At 47.0% G+C, this 9,431-nt stretch overlaps 1 protein-coding gene across 2 annotated transcripts in view; it reads left to right on the top strand.

The window, feature by feature from the left end:
• The window catches only part of mAChR-A (muscarinic Acetylcholine Receptor, A-type), a 382,284-nt gene that overhangs the window by 268,037 nt on the left and 104,816 nt on the right, over positions 1 to 9,431 (top strand). For both annotated transcript variants that reach the window (XR_013314984.1, XM_077665936.1), the window contains exon 4: positions 6,355 to 7,041. The gene's annotated coding sequence lies outside the window, so the exon portion shown is untranslated. The remainder of the gene's footprint in view (positions 1 to 6,354; positions 7,042 to 9,431) is intronic.

Below are 9,431 nucleotides of genomic sequence, written 5' to 3'. Positions count from 1 at the left end.
TTGGCCTCTTGCTGACTGTGATGGGATCATGATACTTATGTTTACACCCTCACGAGGCTTACAGCTTCGACCTAAAATATACAAAAATATCTTCGAAAGATTTAACTTAAAGAAGGAACCCAGCAAAGTGGTTCGGAAAAGCAATGCGAGTAAATATTACCCTTGCTGAAATAAATAAGAAATGGTCACTTTCAGATCATACAATGCGAAGGCGACATAGCGGACGGCTGTTTAGGGTGTTGCACTAGATTTGAAGGAAGGCAAGCTTAACAGAGAGTGGCAATGAGTCAGGTGGGTGGACGAGACTAGGGAGTTTTCACGAATAAGAAGTCCACAGCTCGTGCAGGACAGGGTAATTTGGAGGTCAGTGGGAGAGGCCTTTATCCTGCAGTGCACGTGCTGAGGCTCATGATGACCATGATCACCATCATCATCATCATCATTAACGCGCAGGCAGCTGTTCTTGGTTTCCGCTTAAAACACTCCTGTATGAAGATTACTTGCTTGAGCCAGAACTTCGCGACAGGGAACAAGCTGAGTGCATTTCAGTGCAACGCCAACAGCCCTGCCACATGTTAAGTTATAGTTGCACAGTATGCAGGCGCTTCGGGAGTTGTATTCTGTCCGTACACCGAACTCTCGGAGGTCAGAAGCGACGAAACAGTTGAAGTCTCATCCATGAAACTTTACAGGCGAATCAGGGTTACCTCTACGTGTAAAGTCAACGCTGAGGTAAGAATATTAAAAGAAAATGTGTTGCTGAGTTGAAAGTTCATTTAGTTTAACGGTGGCAATTAGATAGGTCGTAAGAATTGTTTACTAAACACACGACTTATTAATCTATGGCTCAATGAATCCTGTGTGATGACGTCATTTAATTAGGAAGACAACCCCGAGATGTCGGGATGCGCGAGTGTAATAACTGACGCTATAAAATGCCATAATTCTAAATGATACTGTTTCGTTTTCACAAGCTGCGCCTATATTCTAATTTATCATGTTTTTCCCTTGACCTGCGATGTTTTTTTTTTGCTTTACAATCAACTTACAGCTCGCTAGTGTCTGCTGATTTGTCTTTGGCCATCTGTTACAATCCCCTGCACGAAATGCTCTTGATGCTATGTAGGATGTCGTGTACGCCTACTCCTGCTTAAAGCCTGGCACTCAGGCAGGCAGTATTCTTCTAAATAAATTAAAGAATAGGCGCCACACTGTTTTCACCTTCGCTCGCACTGTCACAGTCACCTTTCCCACCGTTGCGTCACTGTCACAACTATCACTCAACGCTCACTGCCATCTCAGAGCATTCGGTCACCACCAGCCACTCCAGGCGTCTTATCGCGAAGGGCAGGTTTCCATCGAGCTCGGAAAACATGGCCCCCATTCAGCGAGCCGACCACCGGACAAGCCAGGTCACGCTCACTCGGCCACCCATCCTTTCCCTCCTCCGTTTCAGCGTCGCCGCCTTACGGCCACAGCGCGTGTCCCGTCTCGTATTGCCGTCGATTCTCCCGGAGGCGTAGAATCATTAGCCGGAGCATGCATGGCCGATTCGATAAGAGCCGCTCGGAGAAGAGCTGCTGTCCCAAGGAAGGAGGCAATTAGAGGCTGGCAGAGATTCCTCCACCGAGCGACTTCCGACACAAAGCACCCCTCCGCGCGTGCGAGCGCCAAATCGGCGGGGCGCCCCTCTGAAGTGACGTTGGCTTAAAACGGGAGTCGGCGGCTCCAGAGAGCAAGGAAGCTGATCCGGAGAAAAGTCAATAGAAAGTCATTAGCGTCTGTTCGAAGCAAGACTAGGGACTCTCTTCCTAGATCCTCCTCCTACCCCCCCCCCCCCCCCCTCCATTTAAAACACGCCGGGTATCGCGACCTTTAAATATACAACCGGGCTCTGTCCGGTTCTCTTCTCTCGTGTGTGCGTGGTTTTGGAGCCTTTCAATTGCAATGATCAATTACCAACTTGCCGAACAAGAAGTTTTATTAAGGGTATCTGAAAATCTTGACACCTTGAGTGTCGAAATATTAGCGGGTTTTTTTTTTTCGAAGAAGGCGTTTGGCTCTTCCCAAGCCCACTTTAGAGCATGCAGGTTATTGGACTGTGTAGACGCCCCTGAAAAAGATCACTAATTAATGAAATTAGTGCCAATTATAAGTGGCCGGTTTCTAACTGTGATCAGGAATCAACAGTCACCTTGAAAGGAAACTCAAGGGGGCAAACTGCGTACCTCATCACTGCTTGGCTGTTAACAACACTTCACGGCTTCCTGGCAGTGCAAGTAGATGACGTCAGAATGCAGAAACTCCTCGCTCGATTATGACGTCATTGTCAAAAACAGCCCTTTGTTGGCCCATCGTATCCAGATAAAAATATGACGAGGATGATGATGTTAATGTATTACATTTAATGGCGCAAGAGCAACTGGGTCAAATAGCGACATGAATAATGTGTTCTGTTCCAACCAATATGTGTTCGAAGGCCTTTTTTTAGCGTTTCACATTAGATAAGTGTAACACATGCAGTAAAACGCCTGTACCACTGACAAACCGGTGGAAATCCGGCGACCTTGGAGATAGAACGAACCTCGGACCTCCCCCATACGAGCCGGGTGAGATGAAAAAGGATAATGATAATAATATAATATGGAACTGTGATCCCCTGGTAACCCGGCACAAGCTCATCCAAACTAAACATTCCCATGCAAATGCTCGGCGACCATTCCACTAATCGCAACAGCATCAATGCACGTCCAGAAGCCTCACGCAATCACAGATTTCATCACTTTCATCTCCTTTGACAGCGCTGTCTCCCGAAAGACGCCACCGGACACTGAACCAATCAATATCCGTGAGAGCCGTGGAAATGACCCCGCGTGTATACGTTAAGCGTGCGTGTCCAGCACGCAATCCATCCAGCACGCAATCCAGGACAATCCAAGCCTTCCTCCTTTCTTTCATCGCCCCACATCGCCCCTCGCTCTCTCTCTGCGTCTCAAGACGGTCGTATTAAGTATCTACGCTTCGAGTCCGGAGGAATCGGCAGCGCGCGCCACGTCAACACCCGGTGTTGTCGATGCTCTACAGTGTCATTTCGTTTCTCCACGTTAGCGACCTCCACCTCTTTCTGCCGCGGTCGTAATTGAATGACCCGGCTATCACGGCAACCGACGGTCCAATGGGGGACCATGATTGCGTTAGCGTAATGGATGGCGCGTGACGTCGTACAGCAAGTATAATCACCCAAGGCCTACACAAAACGGCGTAGAGCCGCTGCCATGGCGCGCAAACCGATACGCGGAGTTGTCGGTCCTTGGAGGAATTGCTGTCGCGCATTCTTTATTCCTTGCTTCTATGCCGGACCGGTTCCTTTCATCGTTGCAATGACCTTACACCCCGAGAATGCTTCGAGGATATCTGAAGACGAGGTTGCATTAGATTAGAGAGGCGTATGATTGCTGACGTCCTTGGCCGATATAGTTATCCTGATTTGTTAGGATGAGCGCGCGTTACACCGGAGACGTCCGTGCATGTTTGACAAGCCACTGTTGGACGCCAATAAAGAAATTAATGCAATCATTGCGTTCCAGTTGTATCTTTTAATGTCTAAGCTTCGTGTAAGCGTTGCCTACATATTGGCTGGCTAGGTATAAAGGAATTATGCGCATGCGAACAGCGATCGCTCTCATATATTTTACAATGAGCTTTCAGTGTGATATCGATTTGCTTGACTTGACATTGAGGGGCACCGCTAATATCAAACCTAAAATAATTTTCCCAAAACGCGACTTCAAGTTTGATCAAAAGTGGGCATTACGAAGGATTCAGATCACCAGGTTCACTTCGCGCTACATGGTCACGTGACATGGGTAGGCGCACCAGTGGGCCTTTTAATAAAAGACGAGGAGAGGACACAGTTAGATACCGCTGTCACCGCTGGGTAGAATGAAAAAAAAAAATGATAGTCCGGATTTTTTTTACCTCCTGTTAAAAGGGAGTTTCATGTTCCTGACTCCAAATTTATAGGTTTAAAGTACAAAAAAAATTCTTGCTCAGCCCGTCCGCCTCATTGATCAAGCAGACCATTTCTTCAATGCTTTCGCTGACCAAAGAAGCAGTTATACGCTTTTGCATCTTTTTTTTTCGAGGAAAATTAGCGCTCAGGTGGTGGCGATCGAACTAATTACTCTCTTAGTAATTAAACCATGTCTAAGCATTAAAGAGCTTGCGAAATGAAACAAAAGTCACATTTACCTGCGCACGAATTCGCCTCCACTCAAACCTGCCAGGTTGATAGAATTCACTGGGAGGCTAATACGAACTGCCAGAGACATCAGAGAGTTAAGGGGGGGGGGGGGGGGGGATGGAAGGTGTCACGGCAAGCAAAAGCTCAAATAAAAACCGGGTCGTTTAATTCAGCCAATAACGTCGCCGATACGAAGCGACTGATCCAGGCTGCGCCGAATACGAAGCAGCAGGCACCCTGGCTAGTTCGCCGCCTGTTTCACTCTACCGGGCGTAATCACGACTTGTCGCCCGTCCGGCCTCTCTGAAAGCTAATCGCCTACGACAGTGACTGAAACGAAGAGGACAGCGCGCCAGGAAATTAAAATGAAAGAGACAAAACCATCGCGCCACCTACGAAATGAAAAAGTAACTAAAGGCGTTGTTCATCGTGCTCAACTTATCTCACGGGCAACGGATTAAGCGCACAAACGAGATGCGGCGTTCGTCGCTCCCTGCCTGGTGCGGCCAGGCTTTGCTTGGCTTGGCTTGAATAGCGGCTTGTAGTAGGAGGGATGGCAGCGAGTCGGCCCGGAGGAGGCTTCGCGTGGCACCAAAGTCTGTCGCCTATAGCAGACGAGCGCGTGTCTTTTTAAAGCGCTTTTTGTTCCCCAGATGGCCTCCTCATTACCCCCTCGCCCTCTTCCTTTCCTCCTCCTCATCCACACACCCTCTTTTGTGTTCAGAAACAATCCAGAGGCCAGGCTTCTCTTTAATATGCAGTAACCCTCCATAAGAGGACATGACACGGCGTCGCTTCCCTGTTTATCCACCGCCCGGTCGTCTGCTGTGCGGGATTTGATTGCTTTCTCGTCGGCTGCTTTCACCCGGGCAGCTCGTTTCTTTTCAATGGCCCTTGTAGATTTTTCTTTATTTTTTACCAGGCTTTGTTATTTAAATGACGTTCCCTGATTCGTCTTCTTTCTTGCCCTGCCTTCTCCTCGTACTATTGCGGCTTAGAGGGACAAAAAGCCTACGCCAGACGTTTCATTATTCTTCTCTCGCACTGGCCGCGCGCGAGCCGTTCTTCGAAACCTGGTGACACAATAACACCACGAGGTCTCGTAGGAGAGGCAGGTCTGTCCAAAGTTTCGCATCTCTTTTTTATCGGTTTAAAAACGAGCAGTGCTGTGGAAGTTACAGCTGAGAAGTGCCACTGATGAACCGTTTTCGTTAAAGAAGGTGGCGAGAAAAAAATACAGTTTTAACGTAGTTAAGCGGAGTAGGGTGTGCGAAAGCACTTGAGGCAACACCGCCTCAAAGGCAACCGCATTCAAGATCGTATCGTCAGCCGCTATCGGCAGGCGCACGCGGGGAGTGTGTGTGTGCGTGCGTGCGGGGAGGGGGGGGGGGGTAGGAAGCGGTTCTGCGCGTTGACGGAGCAGCTTCGCAAGGCCTCCGCCGCTGGCGCTCTGTCAAATATCAAAGGGTGAGGCTTCACGCATACCTCGGGCTTTTCAGCTTTGCTAGTAAAGTAGCCCTTTCGCGCTAAATATCTCTGTTAGTGAATTATTTGTGTATGATGACTTTTCTTCAGATCAGGTCTACTTGACTATTTACCACATTTTGCTGGCTGCTTAATATAATCAGTTTCATATCTGGGAGCATCATATCGATACACTTGCTCCTCCTCTCATACGGTCGTTGCATTTGGGATATCTTTTTGATGAAAAAGTGCACCAAGAAAACTGTTCAATGTTTTGCTCCCGTTATGATCTTGCGCTGCTCATCTCTACTTGAAGCGAGTAGGCTGTCACGACAAACCAACTATGTAGTATCTCTTTGAAACGTCAGTCAAATTTTTGTGTATTTTTGATGTTGATTGTAATTTTCCAATCGATCTTTTTTTTCACTTTGATCCGTCATTCCCGCGTTCCTGGAGAATTCAAAGTATATGAAGATTAGAAAAATTAATTTTGCTTTAATTTGCGAGGAGACGTTCTTTTTGAACCGCATTCTTGTATAGATATGAAGTGTTGCGCAATTAACTGCTGATATTTGTACTGGCAGATATGTTTATAACAATTTCTATAGCCACTGACTAACATTTCCTACTTTTTCTTCTACTTCCAGGTTTCTACGAGGGCGTGATCGGCCAAGCACCTCCGAGACATTGGTCCGCTCCGCGCTAAAGCCAGTGTAAGATGGTTCGAAAAGGGTCAAGCCAGGATCCCTCTCGTCACCGTTGGACAGGTTCTTTCTGCAACGTATCCGTAGTAAGCGACGACACTTCCCGGCTTCCAAGAAACCGACCACACCACTCGTGAATAGCCTCGAACCGACAAACAAAACGCCTCCCCATCGCTTCTCAGCGACACACAAGAAATACTTCCTAAGCCTAACGTGGCGTCATCCGGAGAAGTCGAAATACGTCTGCTCCCAAACCGATCGTTTTCTTCGTCGCCCGCAGTTAGTCTCTTCCTTTCCAACGTCGTCTGCTTGCAGCAAGAAGTTTTCGTCTGTGCTTTGGACGGTGCGTTGCTGGGCCTCGCGGTGAAAAACACTTCTTATTTATTTGCTTGTGTACGTGTTCGACCTGTGGTGCAGAGCAGCTAGCTGCTGCCCCGCGGAAAAGAAGTTCTCATTCGTCAAGAACTAGCGTCTGCTCGAAGAAAGATAGCCTGTCAGCACTTCTGGGAAGGCGGCGGACCTGCGCCGTGAAAGAAAGGCTACGGTCGGCACTTTTCGGCACCTCGCTGGAGCTGTGAAGGAGTCTGTATTTTGCCTCCAGGTAGCTTCAACCGGCGAAAAAAAAAAACGGTTAGTTACCAACTATTTCTTTCCTCTTTCGCTCTTTCTCAGAGCAAGAAATATATTGGGTCAAAGACAGCTCCGCTGACTTTGCTCGAAAGGTAAACCACTCAATCCTAAACGAATGCGATGATCAAACATGGCTGCATCCACATTGCTGAACGTTTTTGTAATTGAACGTGCGATGACTAGACAGAACAGCGAAAGCCATAATCACTCCCGCTAGCCTGCTTTCCAAAACGCACCGAAACCGTAACTTGCCTTTTACAAAGTTGCTTTCCCGGTTGTTCATAACAGAACGTGTTAAAGGCGGGTCATTTGACGCCTTCTAAACGCTTAGGGGTTTAATAAAATGAAACGCACAGCTACTTGCTGGAACGCCGACAGATGCTCATAAAGACAAATGGTTTTGAATATCTGTTCCTGAAAGCTCACAAAGACTATAAATGATAGAACTGGAGCACAAAGCTGACTAGCAATTGAACTTTGTTCCCCAAGTGAAAAAGTGTACAAGCTGCATAATGCTCCTGATGATAAGTGATAAGTGCGAACAAAAAACAATAAATTAATGTAAATGAACAGTTTGAATTATGAAACAGAAGTGATGGGGACATTGCGGCGGCGAAGGTAAAATCTGTAAAGGGGTTTTCCGTTGATACTTTAGATTATTTGTTTGATTTTAGTGACGGTGTACCAGATACTTGTCGCCCATTTTACGATGAGCGTACAGTCGCGAACAGAATAATACGGACCACGATTCCGCGTACAAACTTTTAGGAGAGTTCCAGAACGGAAGTAGAAATGTTTGCTGCCTTTATAAGCAAGGGTAAAAGTAAATATTACTTTCATGTGCATCACGCATCCATTATTTCTAAAAACTTTTCCTAAAAACTATTTCTAAATACTCATCCCGCCTAAGTGTGGTCCATATTCTTCTGTCCGCGACTGTACGTACAGTCGTCCACACATTTGTGTAGAACACTCGAGCAGAGTGCTGTTTTGTCCGTTTATGACAATGATCCCTGCCTGCCGGGCCTCAGATAGCTTTTAAAGGCATGAGGAGTTAAACACAATCTATCAGCTGTTGTTTTTTTAAGCGAAATTTATCGTCCCAGGGCATCAATGATGGTTGAATAGGTGAAGGTGTGATGAATGATGTAGTAGAGATTAAATGAATAGAAAAAGGTTAGCTGATTTGATGAAGTCCAGTAGAAAACTATGGTACGGTCCCTGCGTCCAGACAATATATGAAGCAGGCTTGCTTGGGCTATTGTTCATGCATGATAACATGAGGTTTGGAACCCTATGCCACTAATAAATAACGGGAGCGTGCTCTACAGAGCGCTCGTTCAAGCGATATAGACAGGTTTGCGGACGACTGGACAGTCGTGAGCGCGATATGAGAGGCAACAAATATTTTGCACAAAATTGCGAATTTTCTGATTATTTCGCCGCTTACTTGTAGAGTGACTTCTGGGTATTTACACCAAGCTAAAAACTAGTCATGAAGCAGAAAAAAAACTGCGTTAGTCGCTCATAATTATGGAGGAATCAGTGAATGGGTGCTCAAACATTGTTTCCTCTCCTTCTCTACTCCTGAAGAAAACACGTTGGGCTCAGAAGAAATTGTTCGGTGCGTGATTCTAGTGGGCTTAAGCCTTTGCACCGATAACTTCAGCGAAGAGAACACTTCCACTCGAATCCTGCATAACAAAGACCATCGCAATTCACACGATATAGCAAAAACTCGCTTCTGTGGTGCTGCAAAATGACACTCAAAATGGTTCGTAGTCAGCCAGAGCCTTAGGAGTCACCTGCGCGGGGCCAACATGCACCGGCTGGAGCAACAAACGTCTGAATGAGCGTGTTCCTCCTCTTATATAGTAGCATTAAGCTTTATTCTGTTATTGCGCACTTAAAGTCCCGGCTATGACAAACTTATGAGCTTGAGTTCCCGTGGGTGCCGTGCGAGCGAACCTTAAAATTACGTTCGGCTAAAATAAATATATACAATAATGATTGCGCCCTGAGCTCAGCGGCGATTTTAAGGTGATTTGGAATGGTGTGTGTGTGTGTGTGTGTGTGTGTGTGTGTGTGTGTGTGTGTGTGTGTGTGTGTGTGTGTGTGTGTGTGTGTGTGTGTGTGTGTGTGTGTGTGTGTGTGTGTGTGTGTGTGTGTGTGTGTGTGTGTGTGTGTGTGTGTGTGTGTGCGTGCGTGCGTGCGTGCGTGCGTGCGTGCGTGCGTGCGTGCGTGCGTGCGTGCGTGTGTGTGTGTGTGTGTGTGTGTGTGTGTGTGTGTGTGTGTGTGTGTGTGTGTGTGTGTGTGTGTGTGTGTGTGTGTGTGTGTGTGTGTGTGTGTGTGTGTGTGTGTGTGTGTGTGTGTGTGTGTGTGATTTTTTT

Source organism: Amblyomma americanum, chromosome 5, assembly GCF_052857255.1.
Source record: "Amblyomma americanum isolate KBUSLIRL-KWMA chromosome 5, ASM5285725v1, whole genome shotgun sequence".
Lineage (NCBI taxonomy): Eukaryota > Metazoa > Arthropoda > Arachnida > Ixodida > Ixodidae > Amblyomma > Amblyomma americanum.
This window is presented reverse-complemented; position numbering and strand designations above follow the sequence as displayed.